Raw genomic sequence first — 27,741 nt, forward strand, 5'->3', positions numbered from 1 at the left:
CTCTCTCTCTCTCTCTCTCTCTCTCTCTCTCTCTCTCTCTCTCTCTCCTCTCTCTCTCCACATCAGAAAAGAATAAGGCTTGCTTACCAGTAATTTTGTCTCTCTACTGCAATTGCTTAATGTACAAAAAGGAGGTTACTTGTGTTCTCCTTTGGGAATCACTCATTTCCACCAGATTTTGAGTTACAAATTTTCTTCCCATTTTTCCCCTACCCACCGCCCCAAAATAGCAGTCCCACAGGATATCCCCTCCTCCAATCTGCTCTCTCCCATGTTTTCTCCCATACCCCTTTCAACTTTTCCAGTGGATCTCTTCGCCCCAGTGCCTGTATATCTTATTTCCCAATTACATGTAAAATAGTATTAATAATAGTATGTATATATATGAATATTTGATTTTAAACTTTAAATTCCAGATTCATTCCCTTCCTCCCTTGTCACCCACCCTTACTGGGAAGATAAGAAGTTCATTATAGGTTGTACATGTGTGGCTAATGCAAAACAATACCGTAGTAGATATATTGTAAAAGACTGACTATATTTCCCTCTCTCCTGTCCCACCTCCCACTTGTTCTGTTCTCTACTTTGATCCCGTCCCTTTTCAAAAGTGGGTGCTTCCAACTTCCCTCCCCCCCAGCCTGCCCTTCCTTCCATCATCTCCTCTCTCATCCCCTTCCCCCCCTACTCTCCTGGAGGGTGAGATACCCTATTTATTTTTTCATTCCCTCCTCAAGCCAAATTCAATGGGAATAAGGTTGACCCTTTTGCCTTCCTATTCTTCCCCTCCATTGTAACCATTTTCCCTTGCCTGTTCTATATGAGATAGTTTACCCCATTCTGTCTCTCCCCATCTCCTCTCATTATATTCCTCTCTCACCTCTTAATTTCACCTTTTAAGTATCATCCCTTCCTGTTGAATTGGTCCTGTGCCCTCTATCTGTGTATACCTATAAACATGTATACACACATTCACATATGTATTCATATGCCCATATATATATGAAATATACCCTCATATATAGACACGTATATATGAAATATAAATATATATATTTCTATTCCCTTCAACTACTGAGAAAAGTTTCATCAGTTACAATAATTGTTTTTCCATGTAGGAATGTTAATAGTTCAACTTTGATAAGTTCCTTATGATTTCTTTTCCCTGTTTACCTTCTCATGCTTCTCTTGCTTCTTGTATCTGAATGTCAAATTTTCTATTCAACTCTGGTTTTTTCAGCAAGAATGCTTCAAAGTCCTCTATTCTACTGAATGACCATATTTTCCCCTGAAACATGATACTCAGTTTTTCTGAGTAGGTGACTCTTGGTTTTAATCCCAGCTCCTTTGACCTCCAGAATATTCCAAGCCCTTCGATCCCTCAGTGTGGAAGCTGCCAGATCCGGGGTTATCCCGATTGTGTTTCCACAATATTCAAATTCTTTCTTCCTGGCTGCTTGTAATATTCTCTCCTTGATCTGGGAATTCCGGAACCTGGCTATAATATTCCTAGGAGTTTTCTTTTGGGGATCTTTCCAACCTCTATTTTGCCCTCTGGTTCTAAAACATCAGGGCAGTTTTCTTTGAGAACTTCCTGGAGGATGATTTCTAGGTTCTTACTTTGATCATGGCTTTCAGATATAGTCCAATGATTTTAAAATTATCTCTCTTGGATCTATTTTCCAGGTTAGTGTTTTTCCCTTGAGATATTTCACATTGCCTTCTATTTTTTCATTTGTTTGGATCTGTTTAACAGCACCTTGATTTCTCATAAAGTCATTAGCTTCCATTTGCTCCAGTCTAATTCTGAAGCAATGATTTTCCTCATTGAGCTTTTGAGATTCTTTTTCCATCTGGCAAATTCAACTTTTTAAGGCATTCTTGTCCTCATTGCCTTTTTGAGCCTCTTTTGCCATTTGAGTTAGTCTATTTTTTAAGGTGTTATTTTCCTCAGTCAGGCTGTTGACTCTCATTTCATAATTTTCTTGCATTGTTCTCATTTCTCTTCCCAATTTTTCCTCCACTTCTCTTATCTGCTTCTTAAGGTCCTCCATGGCCTGTAACCAGCTCGTATTTTCCTTTGAAGCTTTTGGTGCAGGAGTTCTGGCTTCACTGTCTTCCTCCTGTTCCATGCTTTGCTCCTTTTTGTCCCCAAAATAGGAGTGTAATGTTGGAATCGTCTGTCTGCTTTGTTTCCTTTGCCTGGTCATGTCGCCCCTAAGTCACTTGACACCTGGGCTTTTTGCCACAGTAGGACTCCCAGACAGGGGAGCTTTCGTCCAAAACACTGGGGTTTTCTTAGGTGCCAGAGGTATTAGATGGGTGCCCTCTCTGAGGTCTCCACAAGCTCTGGAAAGCTGGACACACACCCCAGGACCTCCACCCTAGACTGAAATCCAGATCCAAGAAGGTTAAAGCAAGAGCCATTACCCTTCAGACTGGTGCTTGGTCCCCCTATGCTCTGCAGGCCAGGAGCTGAAGCCGCCACTTGGCGCTGGCTGGCTGTGCCAGCTTCTCAGCGGCTTCTTGCCTAGAGGGCAAAAGCCATGCACTCCCACTTACTGGGTTCCAAAGTCCAGACTGCACTGACCTCTCACTTTGTCCTTTGCATGTATATGTTGATAAATCTGGAACCGGCCACAGCTGCTGCTGATCTGGAGTCCCCTCTGGCTGGTGGCTGGTCAGGCCCACCCTGGGGCTAAAGCCTTGGTGTGGGGCTGGTCTCAGCTCCCAGAGCACTGCCTTGGCTGCCTTCCGGGCTGTCCTCAGCGGGAGGTTAGCTTCTCTGTGTTATTTTGTGGGTTCTGCAGCTCCAAAGTTTCTTCAGAATCCCCGTTTTACATGGATTGGGGAAGGTGGAAGCCAGAGCAGTGGGGAGGTCCTGCTTCTACTCTGCCATTTTCCATACAAGTCTTATGAGGATTTGAATGACGTGATACAAATTTCTCTGAATTATTCACTTTCATAATTTCTTGCATCTCAATTACATTTCATTATATTCATGCACCACATTTTTTTCAGCCATTCCCCTCCCCCAGTCAATGGACAAACTTATTCTTTCCAGTAGAAAGGTGCTGCCTTTTGGTCCATATTTTTGTACATAAGGGACTTTCCTTTCCTTGAGGCATAATAGTACTAAGTAGCTTCATTGAGTTATGTGAGTTCTCTTCTCTGAACATGGTGGTTCCTGTATACACATGAATCCCACATCTGTTGAGTTTTTGTAGAAATGAATGGCAACTAGGTTAACCTGGTCAAGTGGAAACGGAGCTAAAAGAAAAAAACAACTCTTGCAATTTATTCAGTCTATTTGTTCTACATTTTTGGCGGGTGTGAAAATCTATGGTATTTCCTCTTCATGAGACATTCCAAGCCCTCTGGTGAAGAGGATTCAAACTTGCTTCAGCAAGTGCTAATAAATAAGGTCCATTGAAAATCATGTCTCATGTCCACCAAATAAAAAGAGAAATTTAAAAAGAATAAAACCCCAAATAGTTTGGAATCAGAATGTTTCAGTGGGATTCATGGAGAAGATCTAGGTGTATTGCAAAGAATATGAAATAGATGTGGAAAACTGGATAGGTTTGTGTGGTTAAAAAAATTTTTTTTTCAAAGCTAATGATTGAATAGGCCCTCTTCTGGTCGTCCTGGAAACAGGGCCTAAATGAGGATGTGGAGGAACATGGGTCTTTTGTTCCCAATATGCGCAGTTGCTAATGGGATTTGTCAATCCTGTGTAAACCACTCTTCATTCTGATTTTGCTACTCTGTGTTTTACTTATGTAAGCACTAGGCAAGAACCATGGATTTTGGAAGCACATGTCCCCGAGTGGGCATGAAAAGCCCCCTTTGGATTTCTGTTTGTGCTATTTTTACTTTCATTCAGGCTTAAATGGAAGCAGGATGGTGTGTGTGTGTGTGTGTGTGTTGGTTTCTGGAAGCCTACTTTTTAAAAATGTACTATTCCTTGGTCACTGATCGTTCTCAAGGGTCAAACTGTATCATCTTTGTGATTGCTGACATTTGAGCAGGGTGTGAAACTCCGTGGTGGAAGAAACTGCTTGTCTTTGCCTGTTCTGGTCTGTGGTAGGAAATATGAACTTAGGGGTAAAGAAAAGACAATGTGGGCTTGTGGAAAGAACTCTGCCATTGGGACTGAAGACACCCAGAGAGGTGACATTCAGCGAGGCCTCAGTTTCCTCATCTTGAAAATGAGGAGGTTAGACTAGATGATTCCTACTAGCATTCTATGAGTGCCTGAAAAGTTTGGATTCTAGGATGCAGTAAATTATAACAGCTTTTGTTAAAGAAACAATACACTATAGTAGATGTAGTAGATAAAAGGTTTGGAATCAGAAACCCTGGGTTTGAGTTCTAGGTATAGGTATATGACTGAATAAATTAATTAGTTTCTTTAGGTCTCAGTATCCTCAATTGAAAAACGAGGACTGTTTTTTAAAATGAGATTACCTCTAAGGCACCTTCCAGCTCCAAGTCCTATGAATCTGTAGTTTTTGTTAAAAAGAAGAGAATCGATTCTGTTCTTTGTTTCTGTGCTATTCGGGTTGCATGAAAAATAGCCCACCTTATCCATTTAACTCTTTCTATGAGTTCCTGGTTATGATTATTGTGTTAATGTAGCATGATCTCATTTTACTACGAGGGATCCAATCAGGAAACTTTCCATCTGATAACACATGCTTCTGTATGCACATTTTTGCTTCCTGCATGTGTTAGGCCAAATGTCTTCAGACTTGATCTATGGATGACAGTAAGAACTGTCCAAATGGAGAAGGGGCTATTTTGGAATGTAGTGGTCATCAGTTAGAAATTAAATGGTCAATTGTCATCAGTGGTATAGAAGGGATTCTCAGTGGGGTAAAGGGAAGACTAAATGGCTTCTGAGGTCCTTTCCAACTCAGATTCTCTAATTCTTTTATCAAGGGGTATGAGTCACTGGGGAGTGTAAGATGCTAGAAAATCCTGGAAGTTGGAGTCAGAAAACTAGGTTTGAGCCCTGGATCTGCTGTTTGCTGATTGTATGATTTTGGTCACCTGTCTGAACCTCTGTTTACTCATCTGTAAAATGGGAATGATAGTACTTGAGCTGTCTATCACCTGCCTGCCCTGAAGTTTCTGTGAGACTCAGATGAGAAAAGGTGTGTGAAGTCACTTTGTAATTTAGATCATGGTATGGTGTTGGTCTAAGTGAGGATGGTTCCAGCTGAGTGCTTTTGACTTGACTGCAAAGGTGGGAATCCTTTGCAGATGGAATCTCTGCGGCATGCTTACTGAGGGAAAAAAAGATGGGTTCCTCCTACCAGGATGTACTTCTTTTCCCCTGCACTCCCTGTGAATTAGAGCAATTATTAGCAGCGTGGTTCCAAGAAGCCGGCTGAGCCAAGGCTGGCTAATTCTCTTACTCAATACAGTTTAGCTGGAAGCAGTCATAAATGAAAAATGATCTGAGTGCTGTGGGTGGGGCTCCTGAGTACAGGAGATGAAGGAGGGAGGGCCTGGCTGGCGAAGAATCTTTTCTTGTGTTCACTAGAAGCATGGATAGCTGACAGGAAGCCCAGAGTAGCTCACTTGCGTGGTTCACATTTTTTCTTGATAGTAACTCTGGAGTTTTAATTGCTGAAGGGAAAGGGAGAAGAAGAAAAATAAACTTTGGGCACTGTTCCTCTCAAGTGGTGGCTCATGGGAAGCAGAGGACACTTACCTGTACAGACTCAGGCAGCAGGTAGGAGAGTCTGTGTGTGTGTGTGTGTGTGTGTGAGAGCGCGTGTGTAGGGGGGGGTACACCAGGGGATATGGGAAATGTAGGATGCATTAGCTACATGAAACACACAGCTTCCAGTTGAGTTGTGCCAGCACACGCCTTTACAAAGATACAGATAAGGTGGAGTATACGGCCAGTTATTCATTCACAAGCCAAAATGACAAGTTAGTTTTTCTTTTTCCTGTTCCTTTTTTCTTAAACATGTCTGTAGTATCTGAGTTAAGATTGACAGCAAGTTGGCAAATGCTAAATGAACTGCAGACACTGTCCAGCAATGGGTTAACTCTGTTCTGGATCAGCTGGGAGCTGGGAGAGTCAGTCAGGGATCTTTGCTAGCTTTTTACATTTTGGAGCCAACCAGGTGCGCCTAGTTTTGTGTCAAGGCCTGGAAGAGAGGAGGTGATTGTTCCAGGGCTGGAAAACAGTCAGAGAATGATTGGGACCCATGCTGTAGGCTGACTCACTTAGACTTTCTGCTTTAAAGCACAATCTTGCCTCTGTGTTGGGAATTGGAGATGACTGTGAAATGAGTATGGGGATGCCCAGTGTTTCACTAAGACAGTTTAGGAAACTGGTGGGGAGGATGGCCCTGCCTTTTAGAGGTGGAGGACAAAGCACATCAGGCTGGACTCCGTTGTTTGCCCTGAAGCTCGGGTCACTTAAGGACTCAGCAGTGGTTTTGAACATCTGTGCTTCCCCTCAGAAGCATCCTTTTCATTGTTCAGGTTTAGGATCCACAGTAAGAGGTGAAGTAGAATAAAGAATGTTGAGAGAATTATGGATCCTTTCTACTGTCATAGATAGTCCTGAAGGATAGACCTGCCTTGGAGGAAGCAGTGTGCTCCAGGAGAGAGACAAGCACCTCTGATATCAGAGGACTCGGGCTCCAGTTCTCCTTCTGACACTCCTTCTGTGATCTTGGACAAGTCACTAAATCTCTCAGTTTTTTTTCATCTATAAAATTGGAGAATGAGAGGTGGGGAGAGGGATAGGGATGGACTCAACAGTGTCAGAGATCCCATCTAGCTCTGTGATCCTTTGCTTGGAAATGGCAAACTTTCAGGAAGAGTGTTTGGGGTCTTTGTGAAACTCATCAGCAATGGTGTGAGTCAAAAAAATCATCTATTTTCAGGGTGTGCTCAGTGCTAAATGTAATTAGAGAGCTGGGTTTTCGTAATAGAATTTTTATTCATGTGAGCAGGTGTGGTCTGTTGGAGCTGTCCTCAGCTTGGCAGAGTTAAGGACTCTGACGCTCTGGCCTCCAGGATGCGATGGTAGCTCTGCTCAAAAAGATCAGCCCTACGTACCTACCATTTCAGAGTTTTTCTACCCTGGACTTTCTTTTATTGTTTTTTTTTTAACTGATAATATTTTACTTTTACATTGCCTTCATTCCCCTACATATTCTATGTACTCCCCTGCCTGAAGAACCATGCTTATGATAAAAAACAAAAAAAGAAAGAGGGAAAAAGAAGCCATTTCAGCAAAACCAACCCGTCAGTCAAGTTTAATATTATCTCTGATATTTCACACCAGTAGTTCCCTACCTTTGCAAAAGGAGAGGGAATTGCATTCTCTTCTTCAGGCCAAATTTGGTCATTTAAGCTTTTTTTCTTTCTTTTTACATTGTTGTAGTTATTGTGTGTTGTTTCCCTAGTTCTACTTATTTCACAAAATTTTCCATGTTCTTTCTATATTCTTCATATTACATAGTAATGTAATATACCATAACTTGTTTGACCATTTCTCCAATTGATCTACTTGGTTTCCGGTTTTTTGCCAACTCAAAAAATGCTGCCATAAATATTTTGATATACATCAGATTTTTCTATGTGCCTTTGACTTCATTGGGCCATACATTTAGCAAATGTCGTTTGTCCTTCATTCTCGAAGAGGACCATGATGTCAGGAAGGTGATGCCATGAGTTGCCAGTGAATTGGATTTAAGTGAAGGAGGACTACGAACAGTGGCCAGCCTCACTTTATGCTTAGCAGTAGAATCTCTGGGTCGAAGGGCATGGGCTTTTGAAACATTTCTTCATTCCACTGGATTTGCTTAATGTTCTCAAGTTAGGCTGCATTGCTTGAGGTTGCTCCTTCACTGTGCCCTTATATTGTTTCTTCTTTTCTCTGCCATCTGCACTTGTCCTGTGTGGATCTTATTGCCATCCATCCAGCCCAGTTTTTGTTTGTAATGAGTGGCTGGATTGGCTGCATTCCAGTGCCTGGTTGTGGTGATCCTGACCTGACATTCATGCCTGAGTCATCATCTTTATTATTGCTAATGATGACCATCTAAGCGTGGTAAACAGTGACACTTGGGTTAGCTCCAGAAACTTGAAGGCACACTATTGCAGGAGCTGATGTCGGTTCTTGTGGTGTTTGGCCTCCTAATGCTCATAACCATTAGATCTGGCAAAGATAGACTTATAAAATGAGAGTTTATTCCTCTGCCAACCAGAATGAATAAAGTGGAATTATCTATTTGAATAAGATTGATCTCACCCCCACACCTTATTTGCTGTCATAAGATGTTCCATGCTGTTAAAACTAAATGTGTATGTTAAAAAGTTCCATGTTTTACCCAGGTAAATGGGTCCCAATACACTGCTAATTTGCCAAATAGTTTAGGAAATGGTTAGAAACTGTTTGCCATTTTGTGCTCTCTTTATAGGAGTATAGATTTGGAGCTAAAAACCTTGAAAGGACGACATAATGTCTTTTTTTTTTAATGATGGGGCTTTAATGATTTTTTTTAAGATGAAGATCTGGGGCTCAAGGAGATAAAGTGATTTGCCCAAGTAGCGAGTGGCAGAGCCAAGTGTGACAATGGCCATAACAAGTGATTTTTTGGTACATTTGATCCCAAATTCTGTGTTCTTTCCATGGAACCTTGCTTCCTTATCCTCCCTTTCCCTGCCTGCTGTTTGAATGTTGACCAGCCTTAGGCAAGTTAAGGGTATTGGATTTGTCAGTTAGAACAAAAATGTTTCTATAAATCATCAAAAAGAACAAAACTTTGAGTGAATGTCAAATTTAAGACAACATAATTTTTCATGGTGCTTTTCATTTTACTTTAGGATACTGGGTTGAGATTTGGCAAGGCCTATAGATATTATCTAGTCTAACCTCTTCATTTATTTGACAGATAAGTAATGTGGGGCTCAGAAAAGTGAAGGGACTTTCCCAAAATCATACAGGCCATAAGCCAGGATTTGAATTCCTAGCCTCTGAATCCAAATATGGTGTCCTTTCCACCAGCCTGTACTGATGTCTTCCTGTGTGCGTTTCTCCCAAGCACATTATCTTTCTCATTGTTCTATGTTGATTAGCAGGGGGGAAAACACACACACACACACAAAACTGGTGATGTCAATCATGTTTAACTTTAGGCTTCTTACCTTCACTGTGGAAGCACAGTTGCTTTTGTATTAAACTGAAATGTCGTCTGGAGCTTCAGTGGCTTTGTTGCTGACTGAATTGCTTTAGCACGACAGTGGTTTATGTAAGGGAGATGACAGCTTAAAGCCAGGAAGAAAAAAAGACTTGCATGAAATCAATTTCTTTCCAGGTTCTTTGGACTGTGTGTCCTCTTGCTGCTCCAAAATTGGATGTTGACCCTGAGGTCCATCCCTGAAGGAGGTCGAGGGTAGAACCTAGTGTAGCAGTTAGAAACCACTGAGAAAGGATGAAAACATCAGGGGAGGGCCCTATGGGAGTTACAGCTGGGGAGAGCTTAGCAGAGAGGATGAGCCACACTCCTCGACAAGTCACATTGTCAGGGCTGGGAGTGGCGGGTCCAAGGGTTTAATCTGCCAGGTGAGCCATGTGGGGGCTGGTGCCCTCTCCTGTATTTGGAACAGGGATGGCTCTAAATTTAGAGATTAAGCAACCTGCTGTTCCTGTACGCTGTGCAGTTTCAAACACAGAAGCCTGATTTGCGTAACTTGTATAACTCATCTGGAGACCAACCTGGGACTTGAGACTTTACTCCCTGAACAGCAGCTGAGCATTCATAACATTCGAATGAGATTTATGAGCTTACTGCTGGTGATGTGGGATGTGGCTGCTAAGACAAAACAGAGTAGGCCCTCATGTGAACGGGTGCATTGGATTTCCAAGGCTGTGACATAGGAGGAAGAGAAACTTCTTTCTCTACTACCAAAAAGCACTTATGACCATTGTCTTCTGTAGCTAATGATTCTCTCTTCCTGGGAATAGAAGAAGGAAATCTCTCTCTGTCTTCCTCCCTCCTCCTGTTCCTTCTCCTTCTTCTCCTTCTCTCTCCCCCTCTTCCTTTTCTTCTCTCCCTCCCCTCCCTCCACTTCTTTCTCTTCCTCACTTCTTTCTTTCTTGCCCTTCCCTCTCCCCTCCTTCTCCCTTCCCTTTCCTTTTTCTCTTCTCTCTTTTTCCTCACGAACTATGTGACTTAACTGATGTGGCACACTGAAATGATTGCTGCATCTGGCATTAGTTGGCCTGATTTTCAGTCTCGACCCTGACCCTCGTCTTCTGGGCAACTTTCGGCAAGTTATTGAGCCTTTTTGAGCCTCAGCTTTCTTATCTGTAAAATGGTCAGGATAGCTGCCCTGCTTCCTTCCCAGAGTTGTGAGGAAACCAGCTTGCAAATCCTGAGAGACTGGAGGAAATTTAAGTTGTTGAGGAAGATATGGAGATAAAAATTCAATCTTCACAGAAGAGTGCCACTCCAGGAATGCCATGTACGAGGAGAAGGAGGAGGTTGGCAATTGCCACTTTATATATCTGAGTCCTTTCCTGTCCCCTTTCTGGGACACATGCCCACATTGTTTGGGGACTTCCCTAATTCAGTTCCATATAACCATGTATCTGTATGGTGATGTCAATGCACAGGTGACCACAGTAATGTGAGCGAGGTGTAACTTGGCACTTTTGTGCCTATTTGCCATGTAGATATTTGTTTTAAAAGATCCAAATAATTTGCATCTAATTTCAGAGGTGCCTCACTTTATGTAAAGTATGCCTATAAAATGTGTAAATCACATTATCCTTAAAGGCACTAAAAGTAGCTTTTTTTGAGAGAGAGAGAGGAAAAGAGAGAGAGAGTATGTGTGTGTTGCTTTGGTGAATCTTTTTGTAAAATGAAGCATACCCTGAATAATTCCTCTGTTTGCAAAAGTCTGTTTAAATTTCCTCAAAGTAGGGCACACATTAATATTCCAGAAACTGTGCTAGCGTTTGATGGAGTGGATAGAGACTTAAGTGATCTAGAAACTGTTTTTCTTTATTCCAAGTTAGAAGAGGAAAACAAAGCTGGAAATTGGCACAATATAACCCCTGATAGGCAGAGTCAGATGTTGACTGACTGGCAGAAATGTGTTCCTCTTAGCACTTAGAGGAATTACTATAAAGCATAAATGTGAGCCTTCCCCCAGTGTGTATCTACTCTTTCCCTGCCCCCACCTCCCAGTCCCACACCTCCAACCAAAGTGCTTCCGGAATGCATTAGCTAAACAGGTTCTGCCTGCTCACTCCATGTTGGTGGGGCTTTGGGAAACAGTCATCATGAAAGAACTTAGCTGTTTCTGTGTGTGGCTTGATTTTAGATCCACTGGCCTCTCAAAGTATCAGAACAGTGGGCAAATCTGAGACACTGGGCAATGAATGGGCCTCCTCACATTTTGACTAGAAATCTTGTGGTCTCAGAAGCCAGAGCAAAGATAATCTTCTGATACAACCTTTCCCTCTCCTAACTCCCAAACTCATGCTCATAGTTTAGAAGAGCAAAGTTGTATTTGCTTAAATCCTTTCTCCTGATCTGTGTTGGTCTAATGGTCTGCTTCAGGAACCAGAGTCAGGTTAGTGTTTAGGATCACAGATCTGATAATGCTCTAGTCACCCCTCTGCTCAGAAATTTTCGTTCGCTCCCTATTGGCCATTGAGTACTTAATTCAACCTGACACCATCCTCTCTTTCCAGTTCTGCTTTACATTACTGTCCTCCACACACTCTCATCTACATTCAAACTCGGGGCTTTAGTTCAGGAAATACTTTTTCTCCTGAACATGCCCTGAATTTTCCCACCTATGTGTCTGTCCTGATACTGCTTCCTGTCTCTGGAATGATTTCCACTGCCTTCCTCTGTCTACTGAACAATTTTATCTTTCTTTAAAGCTCAACCCAAGCCACCTCCTCCAGGGGGCCTCCCCTTCCCTCATCATTTCCCCCTGTGGGTGACAACCTGCTGCCTAAGATCTCACATAATTCTTAATTTTACACTAATGTACTTACCATGTAATGCTTGTACTATTTTAAAGACAATTATACACCTAAAATGATGCTGTCACTTTTCAGTGAAGTCCCCCTCTATTCCCCTATGTAATGTGTATTATAGTTATGTTTTTGTGATCAGTACTCACTATGTTATAAATTCTATGAGAGCAAGAAACTCATTTTATCTCTTACCTCAACTTTCTGTCTCCCTTCTCAGCTAGTCTGTATGCAATGGGTACTTGGTGGCATCACCAGGCTCTAGATTTGAAGCTGGAAGGGACCTCAGAGGCCAGCTCGGCCAAACCACTCATTTTAGAGATGAGTACATTGCAGGAGGTTAAGTGATTTGCCTAAGATTACACAGGTGGCAAAGCTGAGCTGAAACTGGATGCACAGCCTCCAAACCTGGTGAATGCTCTTTCGGCAGGCTTGCCCTACTCCAGAGTTTTTAACTAAATAAATGAATGGTGCTTATTCTCAAGATTTGCATCCTTAATTGAAACACTGCTGCTGAAATCCTACATACAAATGGAGGAGATTTACCAACTAATAAAGTAGATATTTGTTTGCCTTCATTCTGGGCCGTTTAGGCATGAGTGGCTCCCACTCCAGGGCATTGGGGGAGAATGTGTGTGCAGGCTGGTGGCATGCTTTCATTGGAATAGCACCATGATGTGGCTCACAGAATTTCTCACCAGGCCTTCAGTCTAACAGACTGCCAGTGCCTCTCTTCTGGAGTAAATCCTGACTTCTTTCCCTCTTTTGGGGATGTGGTCCGCTCCTTGCCACGATAGCCTTTGGAAGTGAGGGTCTGGCTGCCAAAATATAGGTCCAGCGTTATACTCAGTGTTCCATGTTGGAATAGATCCTGCTGAGAGGCAGCCAGCTGATTCCTTTAGACCCCTAACAGTTGCTTGCGAGGGAAAGGGTTTCATTGCTGACAATAAGCAAATTGCTTTTTTGCAAACAGCACAGGAGTTTGATTGTAATAGATGCAAGAAAGTTTTTGGCAGCCCCAGTAAAGAAGGCCTGGAGGGGAAGGCAGAAAGTTGCCTCTCATTTTTTTGGGAAGGTTCCAGGCTGGAGGGCTTTGGGGGTGGGGAAGGAGAGCCAAAGGGCTTTAGGTTCTGAGTCCTGGGAGCAGCCCTCAGGACAGGCCTGCAATTGTTGGACTTCAGTTTATCCCTGAAGGTGGTAAAGAATGTGAAAAAGGAGGAAAATCTGAGGGTTGAGGCATGTATGCTGGTTTAATCTTGGAGTCTGATGATTTCCCTGGCACTTGGGCTTCTTAGGCACTGAGGGAATGGAAAACTTGTTTGTTTTTCATCTTCTTGAATCCCTAATTAAACACTGTGAAATGAGCTTACTTATTGGGATAACTAAGTATGGGGGCTGATGTGTGAGTGGATGGAGGCTCTTATTCAGGGACCTGGGCAGCCTGTGTAGTCCAGGAGCATTTTACTCAACTGAGTCTTGCCATTCACAGCTCCAGAAGGACTGATGGATATAAGCTGGCCTTCTGACTGGGCTTTTACTTTAGAATCAATCTCTGGGCTACTCAGAAACCTAAGCTGAGAATTATTTAGTCAACATTACAATTTTCCTCTAAGCTGACTAGCAGCGAGAATGAACAGGGACTTTGTGTACAGGACAGCCCGAAAGTCTTAATGTGGTTTTAGGCTTTAAATTTTAAGACTTTTGGAACATTAGATATTTTACTCTGGCAGATATTCAGTCATCCTGGGACTGAGAGGCAGCATGGTATGATGGTTAGATTGCTGGACAGGGAGTCAGGAAAACCTGGTTTTGCATTTTCAGCACCTTCTTGCTGTATGACTAGGCAAATCAGACCACTGTCTGGTTTTGGTTTCTTCATCTGAAAAATCAAAGGATTGGAGCTGATGACCTCTACTGTCCTTTGTAGCTCAAAATCTTCTAGTCTTAGATATACAGTTTATAGTTTATTATATGGCTTATCTATCTTCTGTTCCATTTACTTTTCTTCTTCCTTGATTCTGCTGTCTGCCTTTTGACTATTTCATACAATGTAAGTACATAAAACACATTTATTCCCATAACTTACTTTTCATGAATAAGTTTGGCTGTTGTGCCTGTAGGGGAAGACATGAATCACTGAATTTGAAAAAATGTGTTGGCTGGTAAACTGCTGGTACTTATTTACAAGGCTGACTTAGGCACTTATTCTGTATATGAGGCTGGATAAATGAACTTGGAGCTCTGACATAGTAACATCACCCAAAGGTTCAGCAAAATCTGGCCAGACTGAGACCAGAACAAGGAACCCTAAAAGACTATGTGAGCATTTTTTGAGGTCACAGTATCTGGAAGTGGATTTATTCCTATTTTGGTGTGTCCTAGAGATGTGACATTGGGTTGGGGCATTTCTATGGACAGAAATCTCCATCAAGATCACTCACTATAAGACTTTGTGGTGAGTGAAGTGTACTTTCTGGCTGTACCATTGATCCACAGTCATGGGCTCTAGATTTGGGTCATAGAATTTTATTTCCTGGGCTAAGTTCTTCCTCAGGTGAATGTGCTCTTTCTCTTTCCGGTCATAGGCTATCAGTTTTGATGGTTATATGTTGTTTCAGGCCAAGTTAGCAAACATTTTATTAGACACTGTGCTAGGTGACTCAGTTGGGTTGAAGGGTACGTAACCCTGTCTTATTGTTGGCAGGTGAGGAGTGGAACTCAAACTTGAGGGCTGTTTGAATGAATCAAAAAACTTAGAACACCAAGAAATCTTTAATTCTTTTAGCTCAAATTTTCTCAGTCTTTTCTCTCTCTTCTTCTTTGTGACCGATCAGAACTGAAACTAGCATGAGGCAAAGGGAACTTTGTCCCACGGAGTTGACACTGTAGGAGCAGGTGACACCTTTATTGGTTACTATAACTTCATTTATACATAATACAATCCAAGTTGTATTACCATGGCTTCCTTCTTTGCTATCTACCGTCCCTCTAACTAACACGTTTCCCTAGCAAGGGGCCAAACTTGCTGGAGAACAGGCTGCTTCTCTGTTCTCTTTCAATTGAATTTGTCTCAAATACCAATATGCCTCTTTACTATTCTGTGATCTTATACATGTGCATTCTTGGTCTAGTACTTCCTCATTTTTTTTTCAAAAATACATTTTGTTGATGCCTTATGTCTTTAAATCACAGTAATTTCTAGAAAAAAGATGCTCCTATCCACCATACCGAATCATTGTTTGTAACAAAGAAAAACTATGCAGCAAAAGTATTCAGTACAGTGATCAAATCTGATGACATATGCAACACTATTCACTAGTAGTCTCCCACCTCTCTGCTGTGAGGAGGGATATATGCTTTGTTATCGATGTTCTCTGGGACCGGCATTGGTTTTTAATTATTTGAATTTGACTTTTGGGACCTCTTAGAATTTTGATACTTACAAAAATATTCCAAACTTATATTGACCATAGGCATCTATTTTTTTTTCAAAACTTTCCCTAAAGATAACTATTTCTATTGGGTAATCTCAGACTTAGAATGAGCAGTTTTAAATCAATAATCACTCAGTTGCATTTCTTTACATTTCTTGAGCTGTGAACTGGGGGTCTGACTATACTTAAATGATTCTTCTTTTTCTTCAAGCAAGAATCAATTGCTTTAGTGGCAGCTTTAAAAATCATTCGAGCCAAGTGACCAATTAATGGGTCTTCTATTTGCCACCTTTCCCAAAGTATTTGAAACTCAACTTTTCCGAATGCTGGCAGCTTCATTCTGCTTTCATTAAGTTTTGGTTAGTTTGCGGTAGAAGAATAATTCCTTACAGAGAGATACAAACAACTTGGATTGTACAATTTTGATCATCAAGAGACAAATTGATTCGGTTTTTCCTGAAAACAGATCTTGTTTGGAGATCCATAGTTGACATGGGAAATAATGCTTCATCTCAGCCAGAGAAATTATTCTGAAAAATTGCTTGTGCTCAAATTATAATAGCTGACATTTCTTTAGTGCTTCAGAGCTTTCCATACATGATCTCATTTGATCCTTAACAACAGCCCATAATTAGGCACATTTCACAGATGAGCAAACTTAGGTAACAGAGATTGTGACTTCCTCTGGAGCATGACTGGAACCCAGGCTTCCTAACACTTGACTTCAGTGCTCTTTCCAGTTACCCAGAGTCTACTTCCCCCAAAATACAGAAGTTTAACCTAAATCTTTCTCACACACTATGAATGTTCTCAGAATTTGGCTTATGTACTTCTATTAGGTCCATGTTTTAACTTGTAAATAGGCAGTCTAAGAGGTGCCTGCATGGTGTGATTTGAAGAGAGTGCTGTAAGACCACATCTACCCCTAAACCTGCCTCTGTAACTGAAATTTGAACATCCTTTGGGTCAAAGCTCGTGTCTTCATTTTCTGCCCCACTCTGCACAGCAGAAAGAACTAACCAAAGTACCTACTTCAAAGATCTTTTTTTTGGTTTAAAATATTTATTGATATCTTTACTTTTTTTTTTTTTGCTTTATTTTCATTTCACGTAATATTCCAGAATGGGGGTGGGAAGGAGAAAAAGCAGTCAGCAAAATTAACCCAATATATCAACTGAGTGTGATGGTACATGCTATATATACTCTATGCTCATAGTAAGTCTCTCATCTCTGCAAAGTTGGGAGGGAGGTAATTTCCTCATCTATTCTTTGGGACCAAGCTCAGCAAGTTATTCAGATGGCCTGGATCTGATGGGAGAGAGGGATTGTTCGTCCAGCAAGCTCAAGTGTATTTTCCTGTGTGGGGATTCCAAAACCCATATATTTTTGTATCATAAGGTTGAATGTGTGTACAGGCCTCTGTGAGATGAAAGATATATTGATGGGAATTCTGTAGTATGATTTACTCCCCTAGTAGCCTCATATTCCTTTCCTTCCAAGGCAGGTCCATCACCCACGGTGGCCTTAAGTTTGAAGAACTTTAGGTCCCTAGTGACAAGAAAGATTCACTAGAGAATGAATAAATGTCTTGACCATTTGTGTCCTATTTTGAGTTCATTTATGTGTTTTCTGCATTTATTTATGGGTTCCTCTTTTTTTTTCTTTTGTGTTATCTATAAGGTAAAATAAAGGCAGTCCTGTAACTCAGTAAATGTATTTGTAATGTTAAACGTTTATATTGAAGATGGGGACCCTTTAATACCCATCTGTAGAGATGTATATGCAAACTGTATTTAATGATTTATTCAGAGTAACTTTGGGAGGGAGGGCAGCATGAGCCAAGGAGTCAGAGATTTGGGAGTTGGCCCCACAGTTAAGCCCTGTCAGTGTAAACTCAGAATACCATCCTGAGCCACAGACTACTCAAGTATTAAATGAGATAAATTATGAGAAAGCATTTTAAAAAGTCCAAGCTATCTACACACAAATGGAAGGTGATAGGAGTAATAATAAAACAATTTATTTCAGTCTCCACAATCTCCACATTGTGGGTACTTTCTCCCAACAGTGGAAATCTCACTTCATTCTTTCAAACTATTTATGTCCCATAAATCCTCTATTATGGGTACATTTCCTTTGCCAGCCATTTATGCTCTCGATTTTTATGCTACTTCTTATTTATAAATCATCACTAGTAAAATATTTACAGCCTACTTGTGTTTGACACTGACATCAAGAGGACATTAATAACCACCAGTCAAACAAAGCAATAATAATATTAAGTTAAACCAAAGTCCTGGCTCACATGTGGGAAATTGTCCAACACTTTCAATAGTCTTAAAACTGTTGTCAGAGCTCATCTTTTCAACACTACTCTTCTCCTGGTGATGTCATATGGCTGCAAATCATCAAACCCCACAATCTGTGAAGAATTCAAAATTTTAAGTAACCCAGAAGGCAACGGAAAGATTATGTGGTGGGTATAAGGAGACAACAGTACGTAGCTAGGAGGGCGTTTTTTCAAGTGATAGTATAAGAAATGTCATGGAGAATATGAGTCACTGGAAAAGGAGGTGAGCCAGTCATGGAGTAAGAAGGAGAGACTGCTGATGGATAGTCGCAAGGAAAGAATCATTGCTCCTATAAACAACTGCCACAATTCTCCTCCCTCTCCATGGAACCTTACTTTCTACCCAGGTTTTAAAGTTACAGAATGATAGGATTGTGGATTAAGAACTGGAAAAATCTTCAAGGCCACCTTACCCAGTCCTTCCCCACTGGACAGATGAGGAACTGGGGCCCAAGGAAATTAAGGTCTCTAAGCTAGTACCTGGCTGAGGTAGGTTTCTAATCAAGGTCCCTCTAGCTCCTGATTCAGTGCTCTGGCCATTGTAAGTGCTGCAGATGAGGTGCCACTCCATGGTGTGATATGTCTGAGGCAGTAAAAGAACCAGAGGATACCCTTTAGGGCATTGGATGGTCCTCTGGAGACCATGGGGTTCAAATCCTACTTGTGACCCTTACTACCTCTGTGAATTTGGGCAAATTATTTCTTGGGACTCACTTTCCTCATCTATAAAATGGGGGAAGATGGGTAGCTATTTGGACCAAATTACTTCTTAGGTCCCTTCCAACTCTATGATCAAACGATTTATGGAAAGACATTGACAAGAACTGCACTGTCTAAAAAGGCACAGAAAGGTTGTGATCTATATTATCTGTGGAAGGAATACCTGTCAGAATGAAATCATGGCCCCATCAAAGCCTGCCTAGTTAGTAGTGGTTTTTTGCTGAATGACCAGAAACAGAATGACAATGGGTGGGAGAAATATCTTATCCTTTAACTCAGTGATAAGTTTATTTCCTGATCAGAAGAATTAAAGTTCCAAAAGAACCATTTACTTTAAGTTTCCTCACCCCAGTATAATTAAAGTGACTTTAATGACCCATTATTAGGGCATTTTGCACTCTCCCTCTCCATCATGGCAGCTTTTCAGTTGCATTCAGGGACAGGTAATCGCTCCATATTAGTGAGCATTTCAAGATGATAGGATATTTCTTTGTCTACTCAATTGCAAACACTCTTCATGGCTACCTCCTGCCATTCAGGAGGGTGAAAGTGGTTTAAGAGGTGTTTTGTGAATGGCAGAATCTTTATAGCAAAATCAAAAAAGTTAAAAGTTTTAGCTTCCCTTGACACATGCTCCAATTGTTTTTACTTTTCTTGTGGTTAGTCCAATGAAAAAATTGTTTTGCCATGAATAAGGGTTGCTTTACTGCCTCACTCCAAGAGAAAAAAAAGACTATAGAATGCTGTTGGCTTGAGTATAAGAAACTGCCCTCTGCTTGACGATCCAATATTTCTTGACAATCTGCTATGTGCAAGACATAGTGCTAAGCTCAGTGAGGGGATACTAAGTATACTTATATATACTTATACTTAGTATCAGGGGATACTAAAATGAATAAGTCCTGCCCTCAGTTAACTTCCAGGTAGCTTACAATTGAGAGAAGATGAAAGGTTCAATAGGGGTATGTGTGTGTGTGTGTGTAGATATATATATATACATATATATATATATATAAAGACAAGAAGTGTTGTGGGCAATATGTGATTGTTAAATGAATTGTATGATTAGAATTATGAATTCAGGGTTTGGTTACTCAGTGAAGAGGGAAGGTTGGTGGATGAATGATTGTGTGTGTGTGTGTGTGTTCGTATCTAAAGGGAGGTAGATTACTTCTAGGGAAAGCAAAGAAATACTCTCTTAGGAGTAGTGGGAGATAAGGCTAATGCTAAAGATATTGGCTTCTTTATGCTAATATCGTATCTTGGTATCTGTTTTGAAAGTAAGTTTTGTCATATGAAAAAAATGCTTTAAGTCACTATTGATTAGAGAAATGCAAATTAAAACAACCCTGAGGCACATACCTCATTACCTCACACACAGATTGGCTAATGTGACAGAAAACCAAAATGATATATGTTGGAGGGATGTGGAAAAATCAGACCACTAATACACTGTTGGTGGAATTGTGAAGTGATCAGCCATTCTGGAGAGCAATTTGGAACTATAGCCAAAGGGCTATAAAACTGTGCGTACCCTTTGACCCAGCAATACCACTATTAGATCTGTATCCCAGTGAGATCAAAGAAAAAGGAAAAGGACCTGTTTGTATAAAAAAAAAATTATAGCAGCTCTTTTTGTGGTGGCAAAGAATTGGAAATTGAAGGGATGCCTGAATTGGGGAATGGCTTAACAAGTTGTGATATGTGATTATGGTAGAATATTATTGTACTGTAAGAAATGACAAGCAGGAAGGTTTCAGAAAAACCTGGAAAGACCTATATGAACTGATGCAAAGTGAGATGAGTAGAACCAAGACAACATTATACATAGTAAGAATAATATTGTACAGTGATCAACAATGAATGACTAAGTAGTTCTCAGCAATATAAAGATCCAAGTTCTGATGAACTGATGATGAAAAATGCTATCTACTTCCAGAGAAAGAATCGATGGAGTCTGAATGCAGATTGAAGGATACTTTTAAAAAACTTTATTTTTCTTGGTTCAAGGGGCAGGATTTGGTCTGTGTTTTCTTTCACAACATAGCTAATATGGAAATATGTTTTGCATCATTGCACACATATAGTCTATATCAAATTGCTTGCTTTCTTAGAGGGGAAGAGGAGGGAAGGTGGGAGAGAATTTGGAACTCAAAATTTTTTTAAATGAATGTTAAAATTGTTTTTACATATAACTGGAAAAATTTGTTTAAAAAAAAAAGTCAGTTTTCATTCTAGTGCTATTCACCTAAGCATTACTCACTTAAGAACCAGGAGAATAATTTATACAATAACAACATTGTAAAGGCAACAACTTTGAAAGACTTTTAGAACTCTGATCAATGAAATGACCAGATGTGATTCCAGAAGACTGATGGTAAAACCTACCTTCTTACCTGATGGTAAAATCTACCTTCTATCAGAGAGGTAATGGATTCAAGATGCAGAATAAGACATACATTTTTTTGGTCATGGCCAATACAGAAATTTCTTTTGCCTAACTATCTGCTATTAAAAGAGCTTTGTTTTTCCTTTCTTTAAATGGGGGGGGGGGGGGGGGGTAGAGAAAAAAAATGCTTGATTAAAAAAAAAATTAAACCCCTCCTTCTTAGTTGTAAATGTCACTGAAATAGTAGCTGTAAAATGTAGGGTAGTTTGTGGTTTGTGGGAAGACGTGATGATATTAGGAGTGACTTCAAGCATTATTGTCTTGTAGACGGAAAGCAAAGAAATAATCCACCCATGATAAGGTTAGATTTCCTTTTCAGTGTTCATTCCTCTTAGAATCTCTTTGGGATTGGGACATAATTAGTTTTTGTGGTTTGGAATACTAGATTTGTAAGCCAGCCAGTTGCTTCTTCTATGGATTTTTGTTCATCTCTTCTCTCAATCTTTGATTGACTCTGGCTGACTTTTACTGCTTTTCAAATTCTTTCATCTTTGTAGTTAAAAAAAATAATAGCTCACATTTAGATAACAATCTAAAGTTTCCAGAATATGTCACATGTGTTTTCTCAGTGGATCCTTACAATAGCCTTGTGAGGTTAAGTACTATTATTATCCACTTTTTACATACAAATTCCTAGAGTTTGAATCCAGGCTGTGTCCTTGGTGTATCCCCTCCTGGCCAGGTGCTGCAATGGAGAGAGCACTGTGCCTTAACTTATGGAGACCTGAGTTCAAATTTCCCACCTCAGACACTAGTGGTGTGACCTTGGGCAAGTCAATTAACCTCTGTCTACCTTAGTTTCCTGAACTATAAATTAGAGATAAATAATAGTCCCTACCTTCCAGGCTAGTTGTGAAGATCAAATGAGATAATATTTGTCAAGCACTTAGTGCAGTGCCTGGTACATAGCAGGTACTTAATAAGTGCTTATTTCTTTTCAGCCATGCCTATCCCCACTTTGGACCACTAGAGTCACTTGCTTCCTTCACCGCTCAGCTCAGGAGCCATCAAGATGAGCCTTTCTTGAGCTCCCTAGCCGCTAATGTCCTCACTCCCCAAACTACCTTTATTTATGTTTTATGTGCTTACATGTGTACATGTTGTTTCCCATGATGAAATATAAACTCCTGGAGGACAGGTGGTGTATCACTTCAGTCTCTGTGTTCAGTGTCTAGGCAATCCCTAGTACATAGTAGGTGCTTATAAAATGCTTATTGATTGATTGATTGCTGACTCTCAAGTACAGTACAGCGTGTTATCTATTATGACACCGGAACCTTCCATACACCAAGGGGTAATTTGGGAGACTGAGAATAGTGACAACAGAAATTTACAGGATTCTTGCATGGGGATTGAGCTTGATTAAGGAGTCCAAAAAATTGGATCCTGAAGAGTCTCTTAAGTCCACAGCAAAATCTTCTGGTCCAGGTCAAGTCCTAGTGTGTTCCTGAGCTTTAATTTCTATCTGAAGATGGGTTTATCACTATTTAGACATTCACTGGATGTTTTTTGAGTTCAAAGAATCTAGCCAATAGACTTCTGCTTTAGGACTGACATATTACTGGTGTAACCAGGCTTTGAAAGGCCTCCCGACCCCATTTCCTACTCTTCCATGTCCCTTGTTGGTATGGATAGAAGTAGGAGAGGAAGTTTTTGAGAATCCAGGGATGTTTTTTTTTTTTGTCTTTTTTGGAGGGCAATTGGGGTTAAGTAACTTGCCCAAGGTTACATGGCTAGTTTTTTTTGTTAGGGTGTTAAGTGTCTGAGGCCTGAACCGAACTCAGGTCGGGGGTGGGGGTGGGGGGGGTCTGGTGCTTTACTCACTGCACCACCTAGCCGCCCCCAGGGATGTTATTTTAATGGCACCCATTTGTTTCTATTGTTCACAGTAACCTTTAATTTTCAGAAGTTTCATCCTAATTGGTTGACAAAAAGAGGCCCTAAGATAAAATGTCAGTTCTCCTTGCCACAGGAACTATTGGGACAACATTGTGAAGCGATGAAGTCTGTCCTTAACACTGTCCCTACCTTGCCTTTTCACCTTTTACTTGCTCACTCAGGTATACTTACTCTTTCTCATCACATTTATGGTAAGTCCCTAGCATCGCAATGTGAATTAATTCTATTGTTTGGTCAGTTCTTTTAGAAAGATTTCTATATTGAAAGAGGACCTGGGGAATCCTCAAAAACTGACTCTCTAATGGTAGAATTTTAGAAATTGATGAGTAGGAGAGATACTTTGGCCTCAGGGGTACCTTCCCTATCATATCAAATTATGAGTAGTTGTTTACTGGGAATGCCAACCCTAAACATGGACCTCTGCTCTCATGTCTGAGTTTGTGGGATTATTAAAATCTTTAGTCTTCCCCTATCCCACATGTTTAGTCCTAATATTAGGACAGGGAACATTTTAAAAATAGCTCACAAATAGCCAAAGCTTTGTATGTATTCAAAAGGTCTTTAGCCTCAGGATCAAATTTATATGCATCCTACTGCCATGACTCTCCCCTTCCCCAGCACACTTCTGGTTCTGTTGGTTTGAAGTGAATAGAGAATGGTATTATCAATATCTCCCATTAGACTGTGAGCTCCTCGAGAGCAGGGACTGCCTTTTGCCTTTCTTTATACTCCTGTGTGCTTAGCACGGTGGTACCTGGCACATAGTAGGTGCTTAATGCCCGACTGATTCTCATTGTGCTACCAATTATTATGCAGAGCTAGCCCAGGATTCAGTTGCCAAGACTGTCAAGTTGAACAGGTGATAGGGAGTGAGTTGGAGGAAGTATAGAGTATTACAGAGAACTAACTCATTTTTGACCTTTTCTCCTATCATTAGAACTGCCTGTACCCATGCAAATATCTGTGTACTACTAACCTGTGGTTTAGCAGGGTGTAGCAGCAAGCACCCCAGGCATCCTCAGGGTTTGCTGCCAGCACAGGTTCTTGGATCTGCTTTGATAAAGGAAAGCAACTCAAAATGAGTTAACAAGCTTACTTTAATCAGTCAGACATAGATCATTTACCTTGTTCAGGGGAAAAAGGTCAGCACCCTGAACTTCAAAGTATACAGGCAGAATTATCAAGACAGAAACAGATCAAGTAGACAGCTTTCCAAACTGTCCAGCCATTATATCCATACCAAATCAACATCTGGGTTTTTCAAAACCGGGGGGCTCTGGACAACGGCTTCCCAGAATCCCAATCAAGTCACAGAACACTTCTCAAAGTGAGCCCCCAAAACAAAGCTACACATCAGGGCTTATATAGCCTTCTCCTGGCTCAGAGAATGTAACAACCTTATTGACTCACTGACCAATCAAGAAGTATCTACTGAAAAACAAGCCTCCCACCCCAGGCTCCAGGTGCACTTTAGCCTAGGGGCAGGGAAGATCTTCAAAATTTACATTCCCATTACACAGGGTTAGGTAGAGGTTTGGTTGGAGAATATGGTCTTGAGAAGTCTTATCTTTCATCGGTAAGGCAATCCTCTCCTCTATCAAAACACAGCCTATGGGGCATTCCATGTATAAGTAGGAAGGGAAAGGGAGATACGGTCTGCTGCACATATGGAAGGCTGCAAGGGTTCTTAACCCAGTATTGGCAAACTAATTAAAAAATATTTTAATAACTTTTAATATAATTGGTTTCCTTTGCAATCCAATGTCTTTAATTTTATACATTTAAAAACAACATTCTGAGAAAGGGTCCATAGACTTTGTCAGACTGGGTCCAGGACCCAAAAAAAAAAAAAAAACCTCACAGGAATATGTGTAGATTTTCAGTTATACTAAAGATTAACTTTTCGAGACCTACCCAAAGTACCTTTGTAGTTTGGGGGAACCTTTGGGAAATACTGTACTCAGTATGAGGTTAGATGACATGTTATGTGAATTTTATCTTTCTCTGCCCACGGAGATCAGCACAGGATTCCCTCTGATGTCCTGACTGCAGATCTTATTTCTAGCTCTCATTACACTTTGAAACCAGTTTAAACATTTTTTTTCTTTTAAAAAAGTCTAGTCAACATCTTTGAAGGAAATCTGCTGCTAGTTTAAAATTATGACTTTGTGATTGAATTGTAATTATTACATAAACAGGGATGTCAGATTTTTATCTGCTTCAAAGTACTGTTTTGAGTTTAAAGTTGGAATAGTTCCACTGAATGTCTGTGGTAATAATTTTGATAGAAGAATTTTTAAACCCCAAGCTAAGGAGTTTAGTTCTATCACTAGAATCTTTCTCTCTGGAAAATTGGCACTGCAGGATTTCAAGGTAGTGGCTGTGTTGGGGGTAATCTCTACCACAATTAAGATTTTTTTTAAAAATGTTTTTATTAGCACTTTCTATGTGTATGTTAGGACACAAAAACCCAAACAGTCCCTGTCCACAAAGAGCTTACAACCTCCTGGGGGATACAACAGGCAAGCGTAAGTAAATACAACTTAGCTTGAGTGAGAAGAGAGCAGAAGTTTGAGAGAGAGGTCAGGAGAGGCATCTTCTCAGAGTCTGGCTTCTCCAGAGCTGAGACCTGAAGGAAGCTAAAGAATCCAAGGGGTCAGGGCAAAGAGAGAGAACTGGAATTACTGATGGGCTTGTCTATATGTACAGTGTAGCTTTGATGATTGGTCAAAACCACAAACCCTGATGTATCCTCAAACTCCTTCAATTTTGTAACCTCAATATTGAAAACTTGCAGGCTGTTGATTGTGGGTTGTTGATGTACTATAGTGATTTCAAAGCTTACCACTGGGATTGGTTGGCTAAGTGAATTATCTACTTGCTTTTTCGTGGCAGAGACCTTAATTGATTCCATCCTTAACTGAAGAACAATTGTTCAGATAAAATATCAGCAATTACATTTTCTGCTTTTAATAAGTGGACTCCACAGAAAACTCATTAGGGAGACTTGAGTTCCGCCCCCAACCTCTCCCATCCCCCTGCCTTTTGGGGCTTGCTTGATGAAAGCAGTACTTGAGAAAAAAATGCTCTTCCCCTTCATGTTGTTCTTCCAAGTCTATGGTGGTTTGTATATAACCACTGAGCAGAACAGCATAGACTGCCCTTGTGTACCACAAATGGATCTGAAGAGGAAGATGGTGTGGAAAAAACCTCTAGCTGCTGGCAGGGCCCATTTCTATGGATGGATTCTACCCAGATTTTCACAATGGAATTTGCGAAGAATTGATCAAAGGACAAAAAGTGATTTCTAGATGGGATTTAATTTTTACTCCTTGCTCATCTTTCTCTTGGGATATGCTTTGACAAGAGATATTCTATTTCCTAGAAAATATTTCTCCTACTGGGGGAGGAGAATGGACAGTGAGTTACCATAGCAAGAAGTTCCAAACTCTACATTTTTTGAAAAAGAAACAAAAACCAGGAAATATATTTTCTAGTGCATTGTCATGTAGTTGATTTCAAGAGAAAAAGGCTTTTGAAAGGTCCAAGGGACCATGAGTGTTGCAGACCTACTATGTTGTGACCATGACAGTAGCAAGCTCCACTATTCAACAAATATCTCCTATTTTATGATAAATGTGATATCAGTAGTCAGAGGATTGTTGATCCCAATCTTCACTCTCATCAAATCCCTCGAGAAATTGTTCATGATTTTAGTATATACATAGAAGACGCTTGGCTGGAGGAAGACGCTTGGCTGGAGGAAAACCTCTCACATGATATTTTACCCTATTGAATCAAATGCTTTTTATAGTCAACAAACAATAAGGGAGTGGTGGTGGGGTTATACTCATTATTCCTTTCAAGCAGTTGTGTGACTGTAAAAATGTGATCTGCTATAGAATATTTCTTGTGAAAGCCTGACAATTACTTTATTATAATTTTATCAAGGATGTAAATTATTCTCATAAACATTTCTTAGAGATGGAAAGTGGTTATGCTTCCAGTCTGTGTTTTTGACATGCTTAACCGGCAATACTTATCTCCTAAATATATCAAAGATACTTATTTCCTTAACTGTACAACAGGGACAATAAGAATACCTCCCTGGTAGGGTTGTTCTGAGGATTAAATGAGATGATATTTGCATAGTTCTTAGAATGGTGCCTGGCATGTAGAAGGTGCTATATCTGTTTTTATTTCCTTCCCTTTTTCTCCTCCCCCTCCCCATGTCCTAGATGAAGCTGGTGATAGGTTAAGCCATAGTTTTAAGGACCAGATTTATGATAGATTCCAGAAACTCAATGGCAGTACTCAGGAGGTATTTCTGTCAGCCACCATGCCCTCAGGCTGGAAAATACCAAGGGATTTGCGAAGGATCTTATCAGGATTGTAGTCCAGAAGGAGGAGTTGATATTGGAAGGCATTTGTCACTTTTATGTAAGTGTGGAACAAGATGAGTGGAAGCTAGATACTTTGTGTGACATGTATGAAATGCATGAGCTATTATCTTCATCCATATCCACCCAAAGGTGGATTGACTAAAAAAATGCATGCTTGTGACTTTACTTCTTTGTGATTCGTGAGGACATTGATCAGAAATAAAATGATAAAATCGTGAGACTTACACAAGAAGTATTTCATAGCATAGCACATCTTTATAGTCACATAGTTGCTTAAAAGGCATAATGAATATAAGAACCACCACATGTTACTGTTTGTTGACTGTAAAAAGCATTTGATTCAGTAGGGTTTCCTCCAGCAAAGTCTCTTTATACACACACACACACACACATGCATATATATGTACATACATATATATATATATATATATATATATATATATATATATATATATATA

The 27,741-nt window shown here is 40.4% G+C and overlaps 1 protein-coding gene and 1 long non-coding RNA gene across 5 annotated transcripts in view; both read left to right on the forward strand.

Annotated features, from left to right (window-relative positions):
- LOC138171490 (PDZ domain-containing protein 2-like) overlaps window positions 1-27,741 on the forward strand; it is a 539,177-nt gene that overhangs the window by 312,827 nt on the left and 198,609 nt on the right. Inside the window, exon 1 of one of the 4 annotated variants that reach the window (XM_069101016.1) lies at window positions 5,505-5,740. The exons of the other annotated variants lie outside the window; for them this stretch is intronic. The gene's annotated coding sequence lies outside the window, so the exon portion shown is untranslated. Of the gene's footprint in view, window positions 1-5,504; window positions 5,741-27,741 lie in introns of those variants that run through there. 4 annotated transcript variants of the gene reach the window in all.
- The window catches only part of LOC138171518 (uncharacterized), a 579,386-nt gene that overhangs the window by 299,246 nt on the left and 252,399 nt on the right, over window positions 1-27,741 (forward strand). The window lies entirely within an intron of this gene.

Source organism: Petaurus breviceps, unplaced genomic scaffold (genome assembly GCF_028583685.1).
Source record: "Petaurus breviceps papuanus isolate PSGF00001 unplaced genomic scaffold, PetGlider_PUasm1.0 128, whole genome shotgun sequence".
Classification (NCBI taxonomy): Eukaryota; Metazoa; Chordata; class Mammalia; order Diprotodontia; family Petauridae; genus Petaurus; species Petaurus breviceps.